Here is a 25843-nt window from a genome sequence, read left to right as displayed (position 1 = left end):
AAGAAGGATGAACCTGGGTGTATTAGGGAGTCCTAGTAGGAATCAAGGCTTGTTTCAAGGATGCTTCTTGCCGGTACATACGTGCTTGCTAGCTGCTTGAGGACCGCCTGCTGACCACAGGACTCCTCCCCTGTGCCCACATAAAGTCTGGTGTCTGGAAATCTCCCATATGGAGTCTTTGAGCATTCTGCTGGTCAGATAGTAGAAAGGAGCACCACACTAGGACTAGCTTCTAGCTCTGGTTCTTCGAAGCCTCAGCCATGGGGACTCTACAAGGTGCATCTGTAAGTGGAGAGGTGACCTCTTTCGGCTGATTACCTCCTTCATCGTACTGAGAATTGGGGAACATAATACCCCAAAGTCCCTCTCCCTCAGAGTCGTGCTGGAGCACTTAAAAATAAAAGGCACCCATGGCCCCAGGGAGTGTTTGCGGGTGTGTGCGTGTGCGCGTGAGGGGCTTTTACTACTCAACAGTCCACTTGCCGACTTCCATCCTTCTCCACCCTCCCCTCCTAGGCCTCCTCAGTGGCCATCAGGGATCCCTACAGACATCACTTCTCCACAGGAGTGGGGTCTCAGAGCCAAAGGGTTTCTGACCTTCGCTGTAAATAGAGGTTCCTTAATGAAGATGTTACAAGTGACCAGGGCCGCAAAGGATTAACTCTCCGAAATCCAATTTACAAAGTTTTTGTAAGTTAGTCGGCCCATGGAGGGGAAGGCAGACCACTGGGTGTGGGAGGGAGCGGGCCTGCGAAACTCTGTCCAGAAAGAGGATCACACCCCACCGCCTCTCTCCCGGGGTACCGGCCGTGCCGCAGTGTCCCAGCCCCTTCTCTCCATTTCTCCACATCTCGGCGCCAGTCATTGCAGGGGACCCCTGGACTCCGGGCGTGTCCCCTGCAGATACCGGGCAGGATTCGGCCAGGGCGCCCCGCTCCGACGGGGCAGAGGGACGCACTGCAGAGGGACGGCTGGGGAAGCGGGTGGGCGCAGCCAAGCACGACCCCAGCCCTGCCGCTGCAGCGCAGGCTCACGGCCGCCGGGCTCCCACCCGGCGGTGGGTCGCCGGGGCTTGGCCGCGGTTCAGCCCGCCCGCCCGCCGCCGCCGCCGCCGCCGCCGCTCCCCGCCCCCCGGGTCCCTGGAGGCTCCGCGGCTGCCGGAGCGGGAGGTGGAGCTGAGCCCGCGGCAGCCGCGCATGAGGGAAAGTTCGGCGGCGGCAGGAGCAGCAGGGGTCGGCCCGGCAGCCCGGAGGGCGCCTCGGGGTGAGTCGGGTCCCCCTCCCGGGGCCGCCAGGCATGGTGCGCCGCGCGGGGGCGTCGGTGCGGCTCGCGGGTCCGCGCAGCTCCGCGCGGCTTCCTCGCGGTGCCCAGCCCGCGACCCCGGGTGGCTAGTGCTGCGGGGGGAAGACTGAGCCGCGCCCGGCCTCCAGCCGTTCCCGGCTGCGGGGGTGCTGCGGGCGCCGGCGGGGGAGGGGGTTCCGCGCCGCGGTGGGGGGCTGGGGCCGGGGCGGCTCGGCCCCGCGGAGGGCGCGGCGCCTTCAGGTGGACGCGCGAGGACGCGGAGCTGGCGACCAGGGAGGGTCCGCGGCCGCCGCGCGCGGGCGGTCACTTCGGCTTCGCCACCCTCTCTTGTGGCCTTTAGCTGTTTAATTGCTTTCTCGGGCATCTACTAAAAAAGTATCCTCACACGTGCCCGCGTGACTACTTTGCTGGTGTCGGTGTATTATTTTTGCGGTGATGGAGAGGGTGGAGGGGGCGTGCCGAGGGCGGCCGGTGGGCAGCGTGGTCTGCTGCCTGGGAGCGGGGCGGTGGGGAATGTGTTCGAGGGTCACCGCGATCCGCAGGATGCCCCGAGCAAGTGTTTCGTGCGGTCAGGGGAGAGAAGCTTTTCGAGGACGTGGTCTGGGGGGAGGTGAGAGTTTCAAAGGTCCGGGAGGAGGAGGAAAGCTGTACAAAGAGAAGGCAAAGTTGTTTCCGCGACACTTCCTGCACCTGCACTACCGTCAATGACTTTGAAGTTATCTTTACATCGATGAGCGAAGAAAGAGCGATGGGAGAGGAAGAGATTTTCACAGCACTGTACATGCCGAAACAGTGAGGCTTGGGAAACACTAATGAATACTGGAGTGCTTATTTCGCAAACTCCACTCTTATTCTGATTTCAAAGCCTCGGACTAGTTTTTACTTAAATGTCGTTAGAGAGGTCTAGATAAAATAATGAACTCCTCTTTCACATCGTTTTACTAGAATTTTAAACTTAATCCCACCGGATTCCTTGGATTTTGTTAACATAGTTCATACAAGAAAGCCATAATTACTGTAGTGTTACTTGCACAATGAGGATTAATAAGCCCTGTGCAGGATTAATAAACCCTGTGCTGTCATGTTGCTAATGGGAAGGAGGGAAATCTTTCAAACTTGGAAATAGAAGCATAAAGGAAAAAAATAAAGCCTTAGTCATAAAAAAGTGACTCGAATACGTGTAATAGTGCATAATACGATATGGGATCCTGTGTTGTGTTCCCAGAGAATGTCAGTTCTTGGAAAGCAAGAGATGGGACATACCCAATAAATATTTAATAATTTCTTTGCATTGAGTTACCATACTATATGTTCTCTAAATTATACAGTATTGAAATGCTTTAATTCTGTTCATCTTTGTGTTCCAAATCTCATATGTCTGCTTACAGGCAGTATTAATGGAGTTCAAAGCAAACTCTCAAACTTTGGGATTCACCAATTTATAGTGAAGTGAACATTTGCTTTGGTATCCCAGGTACCTGGGCTCCAAACAGCCTCTCCCATTTATTAACTGTATAACCTTGGGCAAGTCACTTACTCTTTCCCAGCCGTGCTTTCCTATTTTGTAAAATGCCAGCAATATTCCTCACCTTATGGAGGTGTTAGGCAGAGTGAAATAACATTTAGGATCTTATCCCTGTGCCTGGAGCACAGTAAGTACTTTGTAAATGTTGTCTCTCCTTTGTCTTCCTTTATTTTCAGGAATCCTCAACTCTGGTATGTTTTCAACTTTTTTTTTTTTTTTTAATTTAAAAACCTTTCTGTGCAATCTTATTTTTCCATTCGTTCATGCATTCAACCTCATTTTGCTGAACAACTTCAGATGCTCCCCTTTATGGGTGTTTGAAAATGAGGAGAACACTTTGAGGGTGGGGTGGGCAGTACTTCAGGTTTTTACTGTTGGTAAGAACCCATTGTAAGGTCGTAATATGGTGAGTTGTACTTCTCAGTCTTCATATTATTCTAGCTGTCCTCAGTGTAACATGATTACATTGAACAGGAAGCCCTGTGCGGGCGCTCATCTCTCCTGTTTACCCTGTCTCCGTGCCTGGCTCAGTGCCTAGCAGGGTGTAGGGGCTTAATAAACATCTGTCAGTTTGAACACTGAATGTAATGAAGTTAGTCTTCAGGTCACATCCTTTTTTTTTTTTTTTTTAATATATATTCCTGATGAAAGGACCTTGGGATTCTAAATGATAGCCCTACTATATTTTAAGGCTAATAGAGGTTATTAAAGAAGCAAAGCTCAGGTAGACTTTATTACCTATTGATTTTGCCCTCATGATGAAGCAGTCTTAGAAAATGGATAAAGCCAAGTTCAAGCAGCAGCTTCACCACTAGGGGCCTCCTCTGCCTAGTGTATCACCTTGGGTGGGCGTTTATTGCCATTATTCTGTCCTTTAAGATAGCAAAGGAATTTAACTAACTTGGTTTTTGACATGGAGTACTTTATTAGAAAAGGGCAACCTTGTGTGAAAAGCATTACCAAAGTCCTGAAAAGAAATGAAAGCTATCTTAAATGATGGATTCGGTACTATTTGAGAATAACTTTAAAGGTTTAAAGGAGATTTGAGAATTGGGCTTTTTACTTTGTACATCCTTATATTCAAACTTTTAAGAAAATTTTCTAAATAAATATATGATTTTGTTAGAGCATTTTCAAGTTTTTTTAGGTATGTCTTTGATGAAGCTTATTTTTACCTTTTAATGTGTTAAATTTCTTTTTAAATGTTTTTATTCATTTTTGAGACAGAGAGAGACAGGGCACGAGCAGGGGAGGGGAAGAGAGAGAGGGTGACACAGAATCTGAAGCAGGCTCCAGGCTCTGAGGTGTCAGCACAAAGCCCAACTTGGGGCTCAAACTCACAGACTGTGAGATCATGACCTGAGTCGAAGTCAGACACTCAACTGTCTGAGCCACCCAGGCTCCCCTTTTGATGTGTTTAAAATTGCTTTATTTCCTAAACAGGTACTTGTAGCACTAATAATAATACAAGTTTTTCTTCAGGAATGTTATCCTGCTAGTAGGAGCTTCTCGTCTCTCTCTCTTTTATTTTTAAAGAGGCCACATTAAATTCCACCTTTAAAAAATATGTTTCATTACATTCCAAGACACATTATTGAAAGGCATTTTTCTTCTGTGAGGTTTTGAAAAGAGCTCTTATTTCAAAATTCTAATCTGAATGAAGTTAGTCATTGAGACTGTTGAACAACTCAAAGGTGTGTTGGTGTTTTGTCAGATGTAATTTGCTATTTGGTAGAAAAAATACTGACAATGTATGTAAGCAAACATTATTACTGAAAATATTGCCATATTGTTTGCAAGTGAATAAGAGAATATTATATTCCAGGTTTTCTGTGAAATTTAATTACAGTGGCAAACTAAACACTGTTAGTCTGTAAAGTAAAATTAACAACAGTTAGAGAAGAGTTCAGAGCCTTGCATTGTAGGCCCAACTTCTTACCAAGGGATTTCTTCTCTTAGCAGGAAGTCTCTGAGTTAAAAAAATTATCAGATATCCAATTCTTTATTTTTTAAAAATTTTTCTTATTTTTAAAAATGTTTATTCACTTCTGAGAGAGAGAGAGAGAGAGAGAGAGAGAGAGAGATGGAGAGAACATGAGTAGGGGAGGGGCAGAGAGAGAGAGGGAGACAGAATCCGAAGCAGACTCCAGGCTCCAGAGCTGTTGACACAGGGCCCAATGTGCGGCTCGAACTCATGCACTGAGAGATCATGATCTGAGCCGAAGTCGGATGCTTAATCGACTAAGCCACCCAGGTGTCCCAGACATCAAATTCTGATTTTTATATGGTGGGATTTTAAAACAAGGCAATCTGATTTTCACTGTTTTTCCACCAAGGTCTAGATCTGGACTCTTTAGGGAATAACTTTTAGGAATAACTTTTGTGTAAAGGTCATAGATAATTTATATTATCACTTTTCTTTAAGTGAAACACGTTTGGATTATTTTTAGGATTCTGAGCACATCAAAAAGTTACACAGATCTCATTTGCATAAACTAATGCTTCTCCAGAACTGCAAGAGTATTGTTTTTACCCTCATACATCCAGCTGGTAAAGGTGTGGCGTCCCCCTGTCTCTCCTTCCCCAGCTGAAGCTGGGTCTAAGCCACAATGATAGGTATAGAGCCAGATCCAGGATGAATTTTCATTTGGGCAAGAGCCCCTGACCTGACCAAGATTGCAGATGCTTGAGGAAATGAACATCTTTATACCTGGGAGTATTTTTAGGAACCTGCACTGGGGAGGTGCCTCCTGGAGGGACGGAAACGGCAACTGTGTGCTAGAGTTTGCAGTGGCGTATTTGGAACCCATTACTTAGTGAAACATTACTTTGCCACACAGATAATTTTTGTTGTTGTTTTTAGACAATGCAGAACCTAACATTTGAGTATCCTGGGGTCAGATATGGTACTTTCATTATCAGACACAGAGACATTTGAGTTGATGGAGAAAGAGGGAAACAGGAAGCAGGGAAGAGGTAGGTAGGAATTGTCTATTTATACCCAACAAGAGAGTCTGCCTTCTTTTCATGTTCCCACGTGGTCCATGGCTGCACAGCTTAATAAGAAGTGTTGTTCACTGGTGATTTTGAGGTTTACTCATCTACTGTGTTGAGGCAGTTACTGAAATGATGATCTTCAGCTTCAGGTCCTGGGTACTCCCCAAAGTGACTTTCTACTCCTGTCTCCCATTTGTTAGAAACTTGCTAACTTTAGTGTATCAGTTAATACATGTAAACACAGCTGCTGCTAGCCCGCGAGGTACCTCTTTATGGTGGACGACCCATGCCAGTGGATTGGGCTTCAGCCCCATTCACTTGCGGCTGGGCTCTCTTGTGCGGCACAGTGTATACAACTGTGTGTGATGCTCTTGTCTGGAGAAGTGGTTAGACCAGTGCCTGGCACATAGTTCATACCACTGTTGGTGGTGGTTGTTACTATTTTAGTATTATTACCCATGGTATTGCTTGATGATCATTGTAGTTCCACGGTAATCTGGAATAGACGATTCAGGTGAATTTAGTGCTTATAACATTTGCAGAGGTAAGTGATTCATGTCGGGTTTCTTGTTGCACTTCTGTTAGAGTTCTCCTCAGGGGATAAAATGGCTACCACTTAGGGCCACTGAACCACACAGCAGCTGCTCTGCTAAGTGTGGGCCACGAGCCTCTCATTTAATCAGCATAATCACCTTAGGAAACAGGCACTATTAGTGTTTGCATCTTACAGGTGAGGAAACTAGGGTTTGGAGAGGTGTGTTACTTGTCCTAGGTCAGTTTGTAAGTTCTCCGCCTGGGCCGGGAGTTCACATCTGCCAGGTCTGACTCTAGGACTTGAGCTCATAACCTCTGTGCCATCTTTGAGGATGTGGAGAAAGAAGAACCCTCTTGCACTGTTGGTGGGAATGCAAACTGGTGCATCCACTCAGGAAACAGGGAGTTTCCTCAAAAAGTTAAAAATAGAAGTATCCTACAATCCAGCAATCACCCTACTAGTTATTTACCCAAAGGATACAAAAATACTGATTCAAAGGGACACATGTACCCCAATGTTTATAGCAGCATTGTCTACAATAGTCAAAGTATGGAAACACCCCAAGATTGATGAATGGATAAAGAAGGTGTATATGATGGAATATTACTCAACCATAAAAAAGAATGAAAGAATGAAATCTTGCCATTTGCAACAACGTGGATGGATGTAGAGAATATTATGCTACGTGAAATAAATCAGAAAAAGGCAAATACCAGCTGATTTCACTCATATGTGGCATTTAAGAAACAAAACAAATGAGCAAAGGGAAAAAAAAAAGAGAGGAAAACCAAGTGACAGTTTATTAACTATAGAGAACAAATTGATGGTTAACAGAGGGGAGGTGGGTGGGCGGAGATGGGTGAATAGGCAATGGAGATTAAGTAGTACACTGTGATGGGCACTGGGTGATGTAAGGGAGTGTTGAATCACTGTACACCCGAAACTAATATTACACTGTATGTTAACTAACTGGAATTTAAGTAGAAGCTTAGAAAACCTCTGTGCTGTCTTTTCTGGCATGAGTACTCAGTGAATTGGCAGTCCAGAAAACATCTTAGTGTTCTGAGGGTTAACAAAACATGAAAACTTTGATTTTCCTTAGATTGTTGTACTTATATCTACTTCTGGACATGACAGAGCAAGATGACAAATGAATTTTTATCAGGAAGTCTACTTCAGCACTTTTTATTTATAGATTTTTATGTGTAGCTTTTTCTTGGAGCTCAAAATACAATACAATGTGGTACAACTTATTTCTGTACGACATTTAACTTCTTATCAAGGCACTTTGCGGGCTTCTTGTAAGCAGAATATATGAATAAAATCAAGTGTGTGGGTTGCAGAATATTAAAGTGTGAAGGCTGGAATCAACCATTCATGCATTCATCCAACACATATTTATTATTCCTCTCTTAGCTGAAGGCACTCTGCTGGACACTACAGAAATGGCAAGTTGTGGAAGATCTCAGTAGGGAGGAAAGCATTTGAGCCTTGGGAGCTGGGCAATCCCGGGCTTTGAATCCCAGCTCCACCACTGACTGACTGGGGCTCCTGGTCCCATCACTGAACATCTCTGAGGTTTAGTTTGTTTGTGTGCCTAGTGAGGTTAATAATAATATCTTATAGGCTGTTGCAAGAATAAAAGGAGCTGTAAAGGGAAAGAGCAAAGCCACCAGACATAGTAGGTGCTACGGATAATGGCACTCTTCCCCTCCTTCCTTCATATATGTCTCTTTTTGCCCTCTCCCTTCTCTCTCCTACTGCCTCCTGCCTTAGAGGGCATGTGGAAGAGATGAAAATATCTACATTCAAGGTAGGCTGTGATGAATTCTTCTAGAATGTCAATTTCTGGTTCTCCCTCTTGAGGCCTGGGACAGACCTGGTGTTGGGTGATACGTGAGCTGGTGCCAGTGTAGGATTTGTGTCACCCTGGATTGCCACCCAGGCTGGCCAGAAGGGTATGAATTCAGGAGGCAAAGGCAGCTCGGAGCCCAGGATAAGGGCCTATGGTTTAGAATACGGTTGGGATCCAAGGAGTGTGTGTGAGGCTATTTTGAGGAGTAGCTGAGAACTCAGGTCTCATGAAAACTGGAACAAACCAGAAATGAAATTGGAGGTGGGCTGCATAGAAAGGGTCTGGGATCTAGATAGAGAGTAAGGCAAAAACATGAGCAGTTTATTCTTGAGGGACACATGGTTGAGTCACGTGGCTTTAGGCTGGGTGGGCTCTGATGAGGAGCTAGGAAGAGGTCTGCAGCCTGTCTGCATCCCCACGTTGGTGCATTGCCTATTAGATGCCTCTAGCTCCTTGGTCTCCTACTGCAGGGTTTTTCCAAAAGCAGTGCATCCTCTTTTAGCAAGGAGCTAAGTAAAAATTATTAGTTGTTGCCAGTTCTTCTCCAGGTCTTTGAGAGGTAGCTGGAACCACAGGAAAATAAGCTGTTCTTTTGGTTCCCAGTCAGAGATTTGGTTACATACACCCAGATCTGTTTCACAGAAAGGCAGGGAGCCAGGTCCATGGGGCCCAGGATAGAGTCCTGTTGGCATTTCTGTAGAGGGGCTGTGTTGTAAGATCAGGGAGTGTTTTTAGAGAGATGTTCCTAGTGGTTTTATGGTAATGAGCCACCTTGTTTGGTGTCCAGGGCAGATGCTGTGTGCGGTAGGGAGGGAATGCGGGTTTTACAAAATCATTACAGTTCGCAATGTCTGCCTCAGCCAGGGAGCAGGAGGCCTTGACTCATTATTTATTATGTGTTGGCACATAAGCATAAACCAGTCCTTCTGTGAATAAGCAAACAGAACCTGCCCAGGTGCAAAAGAAGCTTGATTCAGGGTTTTTTAAAAATGCAAAACATTTAGAAACAGTATTGAATTGGGGAACAGTTTGTTAAAAGCAAGTTACTGTAACTTTCAAAAGCCCATTTTATGGAATTAATAGGGCGTCTTGAAATGAAATGACCAAGCAAACTTAAAAAAAAACAAGTGGGGCGCCTGGGTGGTGCAGTCAGTTCAACTTCCGACTTTGGCTCAGATCATGATCTCCTGGTTTGTGAGTCGAGCCCCAGGTAGGGCTCTGTGCTGACAGCTCAGAGCCTGGAGCCTGCTTCGGATTCTGTGTCTCATTCTCTCTCTGCACCCCCCCCCCCCCCCCCCGCTTGTGCTCTGTCTGTTTCTCTCAAAAATAAATAAATGTAAAAAAAGTATTAAAAAAACAAGAGAAGGATAGCTTGGTGGAAAGAAGAATAGTACCTGAAATGAAATCCAAGTTAGTTCATATGGTTCTTGGGAAGATTAGGGGAATGAATGTGTACACTGAGCCCTTGAATAAGTGAGAAAATGCAGGAAACAGTGAACTGCATAAGGAAGCAACACTTCAACGAATGGGTTTGGCCATTGGAGTCCATTCACCCAGCCTCACAGCTCCACTCTCTCTTAACTATGTGATCTTGGGCAACTTACTTAATTCTTTTTTTTTTTTTAAATATTTGTTTTTGAGAGAGAGAGGGGGCGGGGGAGACACAGAGTCTGGAGCGGGCTCCAGGCTCTGAGCTGTCAGCCCAGAGCCTGATGCGGGGCTTGAACTCACAACTGCCAGATCATGACCTGAGCCGAAGTCAGATGCTTAACTGAGCCACCCAGGTGCCCCAACTTACTTAATTCTTTAGATCCCACTTTTCTCATCTATAAAATGAGGGTAATAGTTCTTATCTTACTGGATGGTGTGCTTATTGGATTGATTTAGATAACGTATGTAAACTGCTTAGCATATGGTAATAAATCATACACATCAGCTGTTATTACTACACGAACACACAGGAAGGAAGCACGGAAGAGAAAACAAGGATCAAGGAGCATTTGGAAGGCTAGAAGGAGCATTCTGTATTTGCCATGGACCCTGAATTTCTAATTCTACTCTTGGAAAGTTTTAATGTCTTAAGTTCTAGATGATTATAATCAAATATGTCTTGAACACCTACTGTGTATATGTCACTGTGATAAGATGATTGAGGGTGGCCACTAATCCCAGAAAACCACCTTTGATATCCTTATGTAATTTACAGTTTTTGACTGAGAGGAGCAAGATGGTGACTGAGACTTAATGTTGAAATAATGTTGAAATAATGGATTCCTAGTGTTTCTTGGCTACTTTATTATTATTTTTATTATTTTTTTGTGATTTTTTAAAATATAATTTATTATCAAATTGGCTAACATACAGTGTGTACAGTGTGCTCTTGGTTTTGGGGGTAGATTCCCGTGGTTCATCACTTACATGCAACACCCAGTGCTCATCCCAACAAGTGCCCTCCTCAATGCCCATCACCCATTTCCCCCTCTCCCCCCCCAATTAACTCTCAGTTTGTTCTCTATATTTAGGAGTATCTTATGGTTTGCCCCCCCTCCTTCTCTGTAACTATTTTTTCCCCTTCCCTTCCCCCATGGTCTTCTGTTAAGTTTCTCAAGTTTCACACATGAGTGAAAACATTTATCTGTCCTTCTCTGACTGACTTATTTCACTTAACATAATACTTTCCAGTTCCATCCACGTTGCTACAAATAGCATGATTTCATTCTTTCTCGTTGTCCCTTGGCTATTTTAATTAGGTGTCCAAAAGAGAATAGCTGTCCTTTTCTTATTTCCCATCTATTCTGTATACAAATGGATAGGAAATAAGTACTTCTTCTTGGGCCATCATAGATGTGACTCAAAACACCCAGGATACCTTTGGATATCTTATTTGCATAGACATAAGATTTATCTAAATATTATCTGTAGTTACATAATGAGGAACCAAGGGAGGAGACTTGTGTTTTGTTGGGGGGTGGGAGGGAGGGAGGAGTTTCTTTGGATGTACCTATGTCCTGCACGCTCGGGCTTTAATCGAAAGCATGTTCTTTGGTGGGAGATTCCTTTTGTTTTTTCACTAAATTCATGGCCCATAGATTTCTGGGCCTGAATAACTGGAGTGAGCTCAGTTTGAGGAATGTGTGTGTGTATGTATCTCTCTTCCAGATGGAGGTGTCGACAAGTTGCTCCAGAAGGAGACTAGATTAGTGGAGGAAGGGTTCCAGAACTGACTCACTCTGTGGCCACGAACACATTCTTAATCCCTAAAGTAGGAATTTACTCATTGAGGCCCAGGGGCCATTTGAATGCAAAGCAATGAAATTTATGGACTGTGAATGGATTCATCAATCCAAATGGTGGTTGAAGCCAAAATCTGAACATGAAACTAGTAATTCTGTTGGATCAAGTAAGCTGATCCAACATCTTGGGTCTTGAGTTGTCTCAAAATGTTTTTTATGTGTTTTCTTTCTTTTCTTTTTTTTTTTAAGAGAGTATATATTGTCCACTTAAGTAATTAAAAATCCTGAGGATGTTTTCTATGCGTATCCTTGGGAATACAAGAAAATTTATCCAATTTCACTGGAATTACCTTTTTGTCTGCCTCTGAGAATGAGTCTAGACCAATCCCTGGGTCATTATTAGTGTGGATAATACAGGCCATGAGAATATTTATTTAGACCCTTTATGCAGGGCAGGTATTTTCATGCTCATGTTCTGGGGGAAATGAGGTAGGAGTAGTTGCAGGAACTGTAAGCTTTTTAGGTTCTCTCCCACTCAAGACAGTGGCTTCAGAACCCAACTGTAGAAATTATTTGCTCACTGACTGCCTGGACTGTGCTTTCTTTTCCATCCTTTGAAGATGGTGAATTTCATTGATGGCCAAAGGGTGACCAGTGAGTGTTTATACTTTTCACCGGAGTGGGGACAGGTGGGTGGGTGCTGGTCCTTTATAGAACCTTCTGATTGCCTGAAAGCATGAAGGGTTGTTTATTCGGCTTGTGGAGATGGTCCAGCTTAGGGTGAAGATGCATGGGAGGCACCTGCTTCTTTAGATTCCTTTCCCTGGTCTCCATAATTGAATGTTTGCTTATTCTTGGGGCAAATGTTATGCCAGTGTGAAATGGACAGGTATTACTGCTATTCTTTTTTTTTTTTTTTTAACGTTTATTTATTTTTTCGACAGAGAGAGACAGACCATGAATGGGGGAGGGTCAGAGAGAGGGAGACACAGAATCTGAAACAGGCTCCAGGCTCCGAGCTGTCAGCACAGAGCCCGACGCGGGGCTCGAACTCACGGATGGACCGTGAGATCATGACCTGAGCCGAAGTCGGCCGCTTAACCGACTGAGCCACCCAGGCGCCCCTTCTGCTATTCTTAATCACGTAGGAATGAGAGTCAGAGAATGAATGGAGAAGCTTTTAATAAAGCTGGCCAGGTTAATTTATTTTATCTAGATGAATTAGAATCTTTGAAATGGCAATACTGTATATTTGAAAGGGACACATGGACCCTGGAGGATTTGAAGACTTCATTTAATAGTCTTGTTCATGACTTGCTGGGGTTAGAAGTAATGGGGGAACCATTGGTTAACAAAAATCCATTACCAGAAATAATGTCATCTCTGAAATTGCTTGGTTTAATATCAGTATTTTGCAGAAATAATAGCATCTTAGGTACCATGGCCATCTGGTTGGTAATTTTAGGTGCCCCTACAATGATACACCACCTGCCCATTCTCAGATTTAGAATCTGGTTATGGAACTCCTTCTGTGTGCTTGGTACTGTGCTCAGGGCTAGAGATAGAGATGAAAAGATGGGTTTCTGACCTCAAGGAGCTCACAGGACAGTGTAATACAATGAAAGGAATATATCCTCAAGCTATGGCTTAATGACATGTGGAACATCTTCCCTGGGGCTAGTAAGCTCTTAGTGCCCACTGCAAGTCCAAGGGGATTGTTTTTTATTTCCTGTTGACTCTACAACATCACAAATGGAAATAACATCAAAAGCTTCATGAATCAAATTGCTTCTAAATGTTCCAGCTTCATCTATACACATCTAGCTAGATTAAGATTTGAAATCTTTTGTTCTCTGCACTTCAAATCCATGATCTTTCTGGAAACATTCGGTAAGAATAGTTCTGGAGGAGTTTGTTTGGGGACACAAATAAAAAATGGGATTATTTGTGCCAAGGAGAGGTAAGATGTGGATATGGGTATCATTGCAGCCAAGTCAAGGTTGAATAAGTGGTTTTTCGATTAAAATGAGGCCCACTTTATCCTGGGAATTCAGAAATGCAGAAGCTTAGGAAGAAATCTATTATGTGCTAAACACTATTTGAAGCACTTTATTTGTGGAGTTTTTTTAAACCCATGCAAAAATATTTGAAGAGCTATTTATATAGATGAAATATGTTGGCTGGGTCAGATGACTATGACAGGCAGAACCAGCATTTGAACACAGATGTGTTTGCCATGAAAGCTCCTTCTCCCAAAGCTGTCATAGTACCTCCCTAGGTACCCACACGATGGTGGGCACTGTAGCTGCTTTTATGCCCTCCTTGGACAAGTCTGTAGACTCTTGGAGCATTGGGACCATAGTTTACACAGTTTTCCCATACATTCCAAGGAGTGTGTAGCACAGTGTGTAGGCACATAGGTTCTCTGTAAATATGCATGGAATTAACAAATGTAGCAATTTAAAAGTCTTAGCAAGCATCTGGGTTCATGAATGGGCATGTTGCCTTCTAGGGTCTTTGTATCTGCATGCAAAGCTGGCCTTGGAGAAACCAAGCAGTAACCCACCCTCAGAAATCTCTTACTATAATTTGCAGTTCATAAGTGTGCCTGTTTTTTAACTATATTCCTGTGTACTGTTTGCTTACTTCATGTTTTCTTAAAAGCTTAATATAAACAAATTATGTATTCATAATCTTGTGGCAGGCTAGGTGGATTTAATAGAGTCAGGAAAGCTTCCAACGTATTAAGTGTTCTTGAAGGTAATAAAAAGGAGGACTAATTATCTCACTGAAAAGGTTATAACAGAGATGTTGGACATCTTGACTCAGTGGGATTTTTGACAGCAGCAAAAGTAGTTAAGAAAAGATAGCTTTGAGAAACAGCAAAGATGAGTTTTAAACCTAGTATTTTATTAAATCTATGGTGTGGGTGTATCTATAAGCAAGAGGACATAACTAAATAATGAATGCATTGTGTCTGGGGTTGGAATGGTAATTTGAAAGTACGTGGCTGGTGTTCACAGTTGGAGCCTGTGAGATTTTACATTTAATGATTATACCTTTCCCGGAGCCATCTGTCTCTCTCTTTAATAAGCAATATCCCTTATCAGGTCTGATTTGTGTACATTGATTACACCATTATACTTGTTAAATATTAAAGCATTTTTCCCCTTGTGTGAAGTCTAATTAGGCAAAGTGTTCAGTGCAAGCTTGGCATTATCATTCAGAATAACAGCCTGGTCATTACCTACGACAGACCTCAGCTTCCTGGATCATTCGTCCCCCGCCCGCCATCAGAGTCTGTTATACCAAATATAGTGCCTGAAAGTTTGATGAGAGTTTTGGCACTGTTGGGCCATTAAGAAGGGTCATGCTACAAAGATTAAAAAAACCTTTTAAAAATGAATGCAGACATTTATTATCTATAGTTTGTATTTTGCATGTATCAGGCTTCTGAACAGATACACCTGCTGAAATTAATTTTATGAAATTAAAAAATCTTAAAAAACTTTAAAGGATAAAAACATAGGTTACAATGATGTTTGGATGAAGAGAAAGCCAGTCAAGAAGTAGTTGCATTTTACACATATACATACTACTGGTAAAAACAAGAATTTTCGATATCAAGCCACTATCACTTGAAGGCCATGTGGTGATCCGTTACAGTCTTCTTGAACTTATTTGTGCAGTCTACTTCAAAAATTGACTTGCATCATTGACTTAATAGCAAGCATACAGGGCCCAAAATAAGATTATTAATCACTTGGTATCTTTGATAAGTTATCTAGCATCATTTTGAGATAACTACTATGATGGATGTTGTCTTTTTTCTTTCTTAAGTATTCATAGTGCTTTATTTTTTAAAAATTTGTGTTAGAATTTTTTTTAATGTTATGTATTTTTGAGAGAGAGAGAACAAGAGTGACAGTGCATGAGTGGGGGGGGGTGAGAGAGGGGAGGGAGACACAGAATCCAAAGTGTGCTCCAGGCTCTGAGCTATCAGCACAGAGACCAACATGGGGCTCAAACCCACGAACTGTGAGATCATGACCTGAACCAAAGTCGGAAACTTAACTGACTGAGCCACCCAGACGTCCCTTCATAGTACTTTCTTATTTCTTATTTAAATTTCTAAAAAAATCTGAAGTCTACCATGGGCATGCACAAACACACAGGTGCACACATACTCACATGTGTGATCTGGGGCTGATCGGCACAAACCAGTTAGGAATAGGTCCAGTTTATTGCTTGTTATTTTCAAGAAGAGCTTTCAAGCCATAAGTTCTATGTGATTATGTCATCAGGCTAATAGGTTTTCCCTCTCAGTGGTCCCAGAAGCTCACATTGGGGTTTTTGAAGTGCCTTTATCCTTTTATAATTGCAAGTAGCAATGGCATTGCTCTTTCTTTTTTTTCCTTTCTTTCTTTTGAGAGAGGACACGAGTGAGAGTGGAGAGAGAGAGGGAGAGAGAGAGAATCCCACAAGAGGGAGAGAGAGAGAGAGAGAGAGAGAGAGAGAGAGAGAGAGAAGTGGGGCTCACCTTATGCAGGGCTCATGTTCACCCGATGCGGGGAATGAGCTCCTCTGAAGCGGGGCTTGAGCTCACCCAATGTGGGACTCGAACTCACTAACCATGAGATCATGACCTGAGCTGAAGTCAGTTGCTTAACTGACGGAGCCACCCAGGCACTCAAAGGCATTGCTTTCTATTTATGCATTGTGGAGAGCGGTTGGAGTATCTCCTTAATATGAGAATTCATTTTGAGTTGTTTTTGAATATAGTCAAATCAAAATGACATTTGGCTGTGGATTAAAATTTGGATATAGAGATCAAAGAATGGAAGGGAACTTCCATTTTCTGGCCTACTTTTTCTGTTTCCCAAATGGAGAAGCTGAAGCTCAGAGAGGCAGAGTGGCTCAGCCAGAGTCACAAGTATCAGCAGCAGGCTCAGAGCGGGAGTTCTGTTGTTCCACTGCACTTTCTCCTCAGGAAAGTTGGGGACCCTTGGCAGATGATGAAGTCTGGACCACTTCCCATTTCCCAGACCCTTCACAGGTATGGGGAGCCTTGGCCTGGGTAGGTTAGAAAAGTTTTGAAGGAAAGATTGCTGCTTTACAACTGGCTGAAGACAGAGATGCTAAAATCTGAATCTGTCTTGGGTTGCAGAAGAATTTATATTTTGTGTTTGCTAATTGGCATATTGTGAGAAACTGAGAACTCAGAGCCAGTGCCTGCCTTTGATAATCTCAGAATTCAGTAGGGAACAGGCAGGATAGCAGACAGCTGTCCCGGGTATCCAAGGAAAGGTTGTCTGTTATTGGACCAGACGAGGGCTCAGCTGGAGAGTCAGGTCTTCTGTTTCCATAGGCCCAGAGCCTGTAATGACCATTATCAGGCCCTGAGTAAGTCATCAAACTAACATGCCTCCAGGTTGAGAAGGATCTAGAAGGGTTGATTTACTTTTTGACACATAATTATGATGATGGTTAATGACAAGCATGGTGGTTAAACACATGGAGTCTGAAGCCTAATGTGTTTGGGTTAGACCAGCTTCCATGCACTAGTGGTCGAATTTAGGCAAGTTACTTTACCACCCTGAGCCTCACTTATCTTGTCTATAACATGGGAGTGATAGCAAACGTTTATATTGTACTCACTACATGACGGCTTCTGTCTCAGTGCTTTAGGAATATTAACTCATGTAATCCTCACAACAATGCTATGAGGTGGCTACTGCCATTACTCCCACTTTACAGATGAGGAGACTGAGGTCCACAGAATTTCAGCGTATTGCTCAAGGTTATACAGCTAAGGGTCAGAATTGGGGTTTGAATCTTGGTGTCTGTTGCTCTTTGTCACTTTCCTATGCTACCTCTCACTGGGATTAAGATTATTGTAAGGAGGGGTGCCTGGGTAGCTCAGTCAGTTAAGTGTCCAACTTTGGCTCGGGTCATGATCTCCTTCTCCCTCTCTCCCTCTCTCCCTGTCCCCACTCACACTTTCTTTCTCTCTCAAAATAAAGACATAAACTTAAAAAATATTATTGTAAGGATCAAGTGGGATAAGCATACAAGAAATATCAGCTGTCATTGTTAGTTATAATAAAGCTAACATTGCCTTAATAACAACAACCATAAAATCTACAAGATCAGCACCTTCTTTTCCCTTAGACAAGCTCCAGAGAAGCCAGATCATAATCAAGAAGTTGCTTTGGCTATTACAAAAGTAATGCAGAGAGAATTCAGAAGACTATAAAGTGTCCTTGCTGCTCGGGCAGTGTTGGTATAGCTAAGGTAGAGTCGGCCAGTGGGGTCAGCTCGATTGAATTTCTGGCCATGACCCTGTTTTAGCTCCGAGGGCTTGGAGACTTTTTCTACCACTTACAGATCTGAGGTGCCAGTGATCAACTCTGTAATATTGACTCCTGTCTGTCATCCAGACGATTAAGTATAATAGAGATGCTAAGGTCATTGTCTATGCTGCAGAACTAACCACCACTATGGAAGTCGCTAAGAACAACACTCTGATCCTTTGAGGAAATCTTTCAACCACTTGTAGAAGTCATTTTTTGATGAGATTCCTCCATTGGGAGTTAACAGCCTAATTCTCAGACTGCAGTTTTGTTTGCAAATCACTTTGCTATGGAGGTTAGATGTTATTTTGTTTTTGTTTTTTTGTTTACTTTTACATTCATAGGTTATGCGTAAGTATATGTAAATGTAATGTGTGTGCACATTTTAATTTGTAATAAAGTGAACAACTACCCAGATAAGCATCTAGAACATTCCCTTTGAAGCTCCTCACATGTGCTTACTGGTCATATTTCCTTCCTTCATCCTGTCCCCACCCCTACCCCAGGGGTAACTCCTCTTCCAAATATTGTATTAATTGTTTCCTTGCTTTTCTGTACAGTTTTACCACAAAGGTGCATCCCCACATAATTTATTTCTTTTTGTCACAGGCAGTTGAAGTGGAAAGTTTGACTACTGCCTCAAGATATACTAGATAGAAGTTACTGAAATAAGTAGTGAGAAAGAGCAAAATAGGCATTTTCAAAGGAAATATCTGAACACCGGGTTCTTCACCGGGAGGGTATAAAAAGCATTGATACAGGATTTGTAAGGGGATTTACTTGGAGAAGCCGCTGCGGTGAATCTGCATCATTTCCCTTTCCTGGAAGAAGCATCAGTTGGGGGTCTGCCCCCTCAGTCCAAGCCCAGAGAGAGGTTGTCTGGAGAACTGGGAGCTTGGTGGACTGGCTGTGCATCTGGTGAGATGTTTTGGTGTTGTGGCTGAGTGGGGAGCAGCTGTGATAGGGCTACCCCCACTGCCATGTTTGTTGGAGTGATTGTGCATGCTTCCCATGTGGCCCATGCAGGAATGGAGAGCCAGCCTGGAACTGTTGGGCCTCTGTCCAAGTGGCATAGTCAGCAAAGGGATTTAAAGTGAATTTCATGGCTGGGTGGGGGTGGCAAACAGAGGACTTGAATGCATCACTCATAGCACAAGGATTTTGAAAACACACAAAACCATCCATAAGAGACAGGGAGTTGGGCTTAAGTATCTACTGGTCCAGAGAATATGAAGCCCTCTGTACTAGTGAGGGATACATTTGCATGCATATATAAATGAAAGAACAACGGCAACACAAAATAGATGTTTATTTCTCTCTTACAAAGAATATGTCAGGAAATAGTTCCAGTTCATGGATGGGATGGTGGCTCCACACAGTTATCAGGAACAGGCCTCCTGGTTCACTGCTCCCAGGGCCCATGGATATTGTCCTCATGTTCATGGTCAAGGGGAGCTGCTAAAGCTCCAGCCATCAAGTCACGTTCCAGGAAGCTGGGGGGGAGGAAGCACAGAGGAAAGGTCTGCCCCATCCCTTTTGAGGATTCTTTCAGAGTACACCACCCACCATTTCGCTTATGTCTCATTAGCCAGAGTTCAGTCACAGGGTCACGCCTAGCTCTGAGCCAGGCCAGGAAATCTCTCCTTGTTGTGGGGCAGCCATGGGCCCAGCTTAAAATTGGGATTCTTTTTGTAAAGAGGAAGAGGCTAATGGGTATTGGGGGCAGCTGGCAGCCTCTGTCACTTCATTTTCTCCCCATGTTCCAGCCCTGAAGGGGAGAGAAAGAGCAGCCAGCAAGTGGGGCAGGATGTGGGTAGAGAAGACTGAGGCTGGTGGTCCGCCTGAATAGATCCTGACTGGGCATATGGGATGGAGCAAGAAGTCTTTTTTTTTTTTTTCTTTTGCCTTAAAGTGTCGATTAATATATTGACCTTTACATTTCATTTTCTGAATCACAATTGTGTTTTGTGACTTAAAGGAACTTTAGGATTTTCTGTTACCTATAAGTGGCAGAGAATAATGGGGCCTGCTAGAATTTCCCTTGAGTAACAAAGGGAAAATAGACCCTCAATATTATATATATTTCAACCTGATAAGGTCTTTATTATTATACATAACCATCATGCCATTTCCACACCTAAAAAGTTAATAATCAGTCTTTAAGAAATCACCTTATTTTGTGACTATGTGTGGTGATGGATGTTAACTGGACTCATTTTGCAATATATACAAATATCAAGTCAATAACCTTGTACACCTGAAACTAATATAATGTTCTATGTCAGTTATACCTCAAAAAGTGCATACTCTAACCTAGTAACTTTGCTTATAAGGATTTATTCTAAGGAGATCTCAGACTAGTATCTAAAGATACAGGTAAAGTGGGGGAGGTGGGTGGGGGGATGGGTTAAATCAGTGATAGGGATTAAGGAGTACACTTATTGTGCTGAGTACCCAGCGTCATGTGGAAGTGTTGAATCACTATATTGTACACCTGAGACTAATATTACATTTTATCCTAACTGGAATTTAGATAAAAACTTGAAAAAATAAGGATATAGGTAAATCATGTTCATTGAAGCCTTATCTATAGAAGAAAATTCTAAATATCAATCAGTGGGAAATGGTTAAAACATTATAGTACTTCCAGGCAAGGGAATTATTATTAGCTATTAAAAATGGTGATATAGATGATTAGTGATGTGAAAATATGTAAAATATATCAATGAGTGGAAAAAAATGAATTTTCCTTATCTCAAAAAGTGTCTTTTTGTTTGTTTGAATCTCCATTGCAAAAGGTGAGCATGTGTTAGGTGTACTTCAGGCGCATGGAAAAGCGTGCATAGATTAGCATGTGGTGTTCCTCTATCAGCACAGGGACCTAAACCTCTTAGCACACACGGTGACTTGTGCATTGCTTCTGTTACCCTTACATGAAAAGTCTGTTTTAGGAATTGTGGAAGAGGTTAGTGATAATCCATATCGACATAAAACTTCATGTGTCACATAGCTGCTGACTCCTAAGCCAGAAGGCTTGAGACAGCGGAATTTGATTTGGTGATTATCCTGGCCAGGGAATTGATTTGTTCTTACTCATGGAAAGTACAGGTCTTTGGAGTGAGAAAGAATGGAATCTATTTTACGCTTAAATAGAATTTCACTTTGACCACTGGTAGAGCATGGGCTTTGGATGTGACTTTGTAATGGTAACGTAACCACAAGGAGCATGTTTGACAAGAGCACTTTATAAGAATGTGTATTTAGAATATATGGGTAGGATTTTGTTTTAATTTGTCAAATTTACTGGATACCTTCCATATAAAGCACTGACTGTAAAACAAAAGAAACAGAAAACAATGGGTTTGATAGGTTGGTACTGCCTTGTTCTCCCTGATTCTGTCCAGATGTTCTACTTTTTATCAAATTCTGTGGTTAATCCTTAGAAATCCTCTTTCACTGCTATCCCATTCCCCAACATGTCAGTATAAAGGGCTGGTTAAGAAGTACAATCATTTGAAAGTACAGGTGCTTCACTTTTTAGTTATTCATATATTATCCTCTTAATACTTCCAAAATGAATTTGAGATATCTACATGTCCTTCTTTTAGAAAGAACAAGTAACAAAAACAACAAATCCTGTATCATTACAGTTACCAAATAAGTCAGGAAATTATTCACATTCTGAGAAAATAGTCATCAAACTTTCCTTCTCAGGATGCAGTAGTGTAGGATTGTACAGATAGCAGTTCACATAGCGAGGTAGTGTATTTGGAAATGACTGTAATTTATAAAGATACACATATGTAAGTTTTTTGCAACTTGACCTATTGCCAAAAGTAAAGTGTCTGTGAATACTTCTTACTTTTGGTATATATTGTGAACTCTTGAACCTTCATGTTATTTTTGTTGTTTATTCTATTAACACATGCCCATTGAGCCTTTGCTCTGTGCCCTGCATTGTACTGATGCTGGGGGAAAGCCACATAAAGACACAGCTGCTTTTTATTCTAATTTCAGGGTTGGGGAAATTTAATATCTGAGTGAAAGGTCAACTACTGGTGAGTCAGAATTTGTTTTCATGTTCTGGTTTTCAAGAGTTGGGACTTGAGGACAGCAACTAACTTTGGTACATGTTTTATGGCAGCTGACAAACAGAGTTAACCACAATAGACAATTATTGATCTTAATTGTTATATCTTGTGGAAACATTGCTAAAAACTCTACTTTTTATTTCAGGAAGTTAAAACATAGTGTTTTTGAGTGCAGATTTTTCTTGTTAGTTCATGTATCCATCAAAGACAGTAGGGAGATATGATTAGCCATTATGTTAGTTTGTTTGAAAACATGCCATTTTTAGCACACTAATTTTTATAAAAAGGGGAGATCTGATGAAAGCTGGATTGATCCAGACTACAACATTAGCTTATATTACCTGATGTTCTTAACTTGGAAGATTTAGAATTGATTGTAAGAAAGTGTTTGGCAAATGACACTTTCAAATGAAATGATCTTGTTTTCAGATCCAAGCTCTAATGTCATACATAATTGAAATGCTGCAGCATGGCCTGACAACTTGGTTATTATTCGATTCAACATTTTAATTTATTTTCTGAACTATTAACCATGGCAACAATTTAAAAAGAGTTCTTAATATAAAATTATAGATGATGCTGACAAATAAATACCTATTGTTGTTGATCAAGAATTAAAGCCTAGGGGCGTCTGGGTGGTTTGGTTGGTTAAGTGTCTGACTCCTGATCTCAGGTCAGGTCGTGATCTCACGGGTTTATGAGTTCGAGCTCTGCATGGGGCTCTGTGCTGATGGGGATGGTGGGCAGCCTGCTTGGGATTCTCTCTCCCTGTCTCTCTGCCCCTCCCTCACTCGTGCTGTCTCTCTCAAAATAAACAAATAAACTTTAAAAAAAAAAAAAAACCTAAGCAAGAGCTTTTTTTTTTTTTTTAAATTGTGGTAAAATATACATGACAGGGCGCCTGGGTGGCTCAGTCGGTTAAGCGTCCGGCTTTGGCTCAGGTCGTGATCTCGTGGTTCGTGAATTCAAGCCCTGCGTCAGGCTCTGTGCTGATGGCTCAGAGCCTGGAGCCTGTTTCAGATTCTGTGTCTCCCTCTCTCTGACCCTCCCCCGTTCATGCTCTCTCTCTCTCTGTCTCAAAAATAAATAAACATTAAAAAAAATAAAATATACATGACAAAAAAATTACTGTCTTAACCATTTTTAAGTGTACAGTTCAGTGGCATTAAGTTCATTTGCATTGTTGTCACCACCACCATCTCCAGAACTCCTTCAGGAGCTTTTTTTTTTTTTTTTTAATGTTTATTTATTTTTGAGAGAGAGAGACAGACAGAGTGTGAGTGGGGGCTCAAACTCATGAACCAGAAGATCATGACTTGAGCTGAATTCAGACACTTAATGGACTGAGCCACCCAGGTGGCTTATTTTTATTACAAGTTATATTGAGGCACTGTATTCTAGCTAGCCTTGATGGGATTTTGCATGGAAAGGTGGCATCACAAATTCTTAGGTCTTCGAGTTGTGAAATGGTGTGTCACAAACCCCCATCATTAGAGAACTCACAATTCCCTTTCTTTAAGGGAAACTTCCACTTCACCACACCACCTGGTCCCACGGGGGACCCTTGGCAAGATTAGTTCCCTGATATTTCCATGTGTTTCCCACTCCTCCTCCGACAGGTGTCTGTTCAAAGTCCCCCAAGCTTCAGAATGTGGCCCGGTGGCATAAGGAATTTGGGAGGCCAGGTTCCTGTCTGTCTGAGTGTGGTGCTTGAGAGCTGGTTTCAGCTGGCTTGTGAACTGAGGTTCCTGGTTAGCGAGGAAATTCTGGCTGGTGGAGTCGGGGTCTAGTCTGTGCAAGATGATTGGAATGATGGAACACAAGAATGATGTCAGTGTTATTGACAAATCAATACCAGCAATTTAAAGCACATGCTGCTCTAGGAATACAGTCAGGGATGATCAGAGACTGCACCTTCCGCAGCCCTGTGGGCTGTCACTCTTACTCAGAAGTCCGTGCTGCCGTGGGCTCTAGATGTGCCTGGGAGGGACAGCTGCCAGGTGGGCCCATGTCCAAGGCTCTGCACACAAGGACAGAGCTGACAGCTCAGAGCAATGACCTAGTTATTCCTTCCTGTGGGTCCACCTTATGCATTTTACTTTTTGCTCATTCCCCTATCCCCCTCCTATTTATTGGGTAAAGTCCATTCAGAATAGCAGCCTACTTCCACATTGTAATTCCGGCCTCAGCATGGACATAATAAAAGTTTAACAATGCAGAACATTTTCAGTCATCTAGCATAAGCCGTTTCTCTATTAGCAATTTGATTTGAAGTCCTCTACTTTGCAAATTCTCTTAGTGACTGCATTTTAAAACCCCTCCAGGACCTACCGGGGGCTGTGCTTGGAGCTGCATGTCACATGATCTGTTAGTTCCTTCCTGGGTCTTTATAATCCTCTGGTTGGCTTGGAGCATCTGATGTGGGAATGGTGACACTGTGGGTCTGATGAAGGGAGTGTGACGACTTTTAGTGTGACTTTGGCTTTGCATTTCTCAAGGAAAGGGCTTTCTGCTTTTCTATAACTGATGCAGATGAGAGGTGTGGTTGTAGGTTAGGACATCTCTAAATATTCCGTGGCCACCATCACAAACTTTTGGAAAGGTTTACCTAAGAGGTCTTCAGTCTGGTGGGCTTCACCAGCACACACAACCTAAGGTTTCACCCTCTGCACACAGGGGATGGCAGTGACATCAGTGCCCCAGTCCTGCTCATGTCATCTGAGTTCCCTCCAGGAAGCTGAGGGTGTCAGGGGGATGAAAATGATGCCCCCTCACAAAAATATGGCACTTCCGCAGTGCGGAACGGCGGGGACTTCTTTGTGGGACACTACTCAGCTCTTCTTCCTCACTGCTGCAGAGGGCCTCTCAGAAGGGAGCCCAGAGCCTCCAGGCACTGGGTAGTGTGGGCTCACCCTTCTCTGTGTGGTCAGGGCAGAAGGCAAGAACAGGGGAAAGGTGTTCCTGTCATAGTCTCCTGCACTGGGCTGCTCCTGGGCTGGGTGGCTGAGGAGAAAAGCAGTGTTAGATTGCCTTTCATTTTGGCCTGCTAAGGCCCTACTCTCTCTAAGCTGAGAGGAACCTGTATCTTCTAGCTAGCCCCGTGATACTGAAGCCTCTCTACAGCACCCTGCATTGTCCAGTCTGTTTGAATTCTTCTGGGGACAGCAAACCCCTACTTTACAAGGAGTCCATTCTGAATCTGGGTGGCTCAACTTGAAAGTTTTCCATGTGTTTTCTACAGTTTCTACCCATTGGACCTAAATTCTGCCCCTTAGAGGCATGAAGAACAGTGGATAGGGATGGGTGCCAGTTTGCACATAAGCAAGCACTCTGGAAATATGCACCCAGTGACGTGACAGGTAAGCAGAAAAACATACACGTGCATAAATGAGTGGCGACTCCTCAACTCCATGTGTTCTTTTGTGCTATTTAACTCCCTGGGTTTAACACACCCACAGTCTTCCGGGTGTGTGCATTTGTTACTTTCCTTCCTTGTGATGGTGGTACATTTCATCTCACACTTAGTTGAATCCCATAGGTCAAATTCAACTGGTTTATACCGTGATGGAAACATCCATGAGATATTTTGTAAAAAGGAATAGAGGAAGTTTGTGTTAATTGCCTTGGGGAAATATACTCGGCTTAAAAGAGAAAAAAAGAAAGGGAGCAGTTAAAAATCTTCCCTTAGTAAACTCATTTAGTAACATGACATTTGTAACCCCTAGCTCCTTAGAAACCTGGCCACTTGCTTGAAGGACAATTTTATTTTAATCATTTCTTTCATCTTCTTGAAATGCCCAGGCTAAATGTCAGTTAAGTCTCCTGGGATCAAGGAAGGGGTTAATTTTTTCCACAGTGCAGTAATATACACCTAAAAACATTCCAGAATTTTTGGTAGAAATTGTAAGAAAGTATTAAAACTTGAGAAATGAATTAACAAGCCACCTTTTTA

The 25843-nt window shown here is 42.8% G+C and overlaps 1 protein-coding gene across 11 annotated transcripts in view; it reads left to right on the top strand.

Annotated features, from left to right (window-relative positions):
* Nucleotides 1-1116: 1116 nt before the first annotated feature.
* The window catches only part of CSGALNACT1 (chondroitin sulfate N-acetylgalactosaminyltransferase 1), a 341281-nt gene continuing 316554 nt past the window's right edge, over nucleotides 1117-25843 (top strand). For 6 of the 11 annotated variants that reach the window (XM_027071734.2, XM_053216493.1, XM_053216494.1 and 3 more), the window contains exon 1: nucleotides 1130-1263. The gene's annotated coding sequence lies outside the window, so the exon portion shown is untranslated. Of the gene's footprint in view, nucleotides 1264-25843 lie in introns of all 11 variants that reach the window. The other 5 variants (XM_027071730.2, XM_053216491.1, XM_053216492.1 and 2 more) reach the window with 3 other exon arrangements.

The sequence above is a fragment of the Acinonyx jubatus genome, chromosome B1 (assembly GCF_027475565.1).
Source record: "Acinonyx jubatus isolate Ajub_Pintada_27869175 chromosome B1, VMU_Ajub_asm_v1.0, whole genome shotgun sequence".
Taxonomy (NCBI): Eukaryota; Metazoa; Chordata; class Mammalia; order Carnivora; family Felidae; genus Acinonyx; species Acinonyx jubatus.
This window is presented reverse-complemented; position numbering and strand designations above follow the sequence as displayed.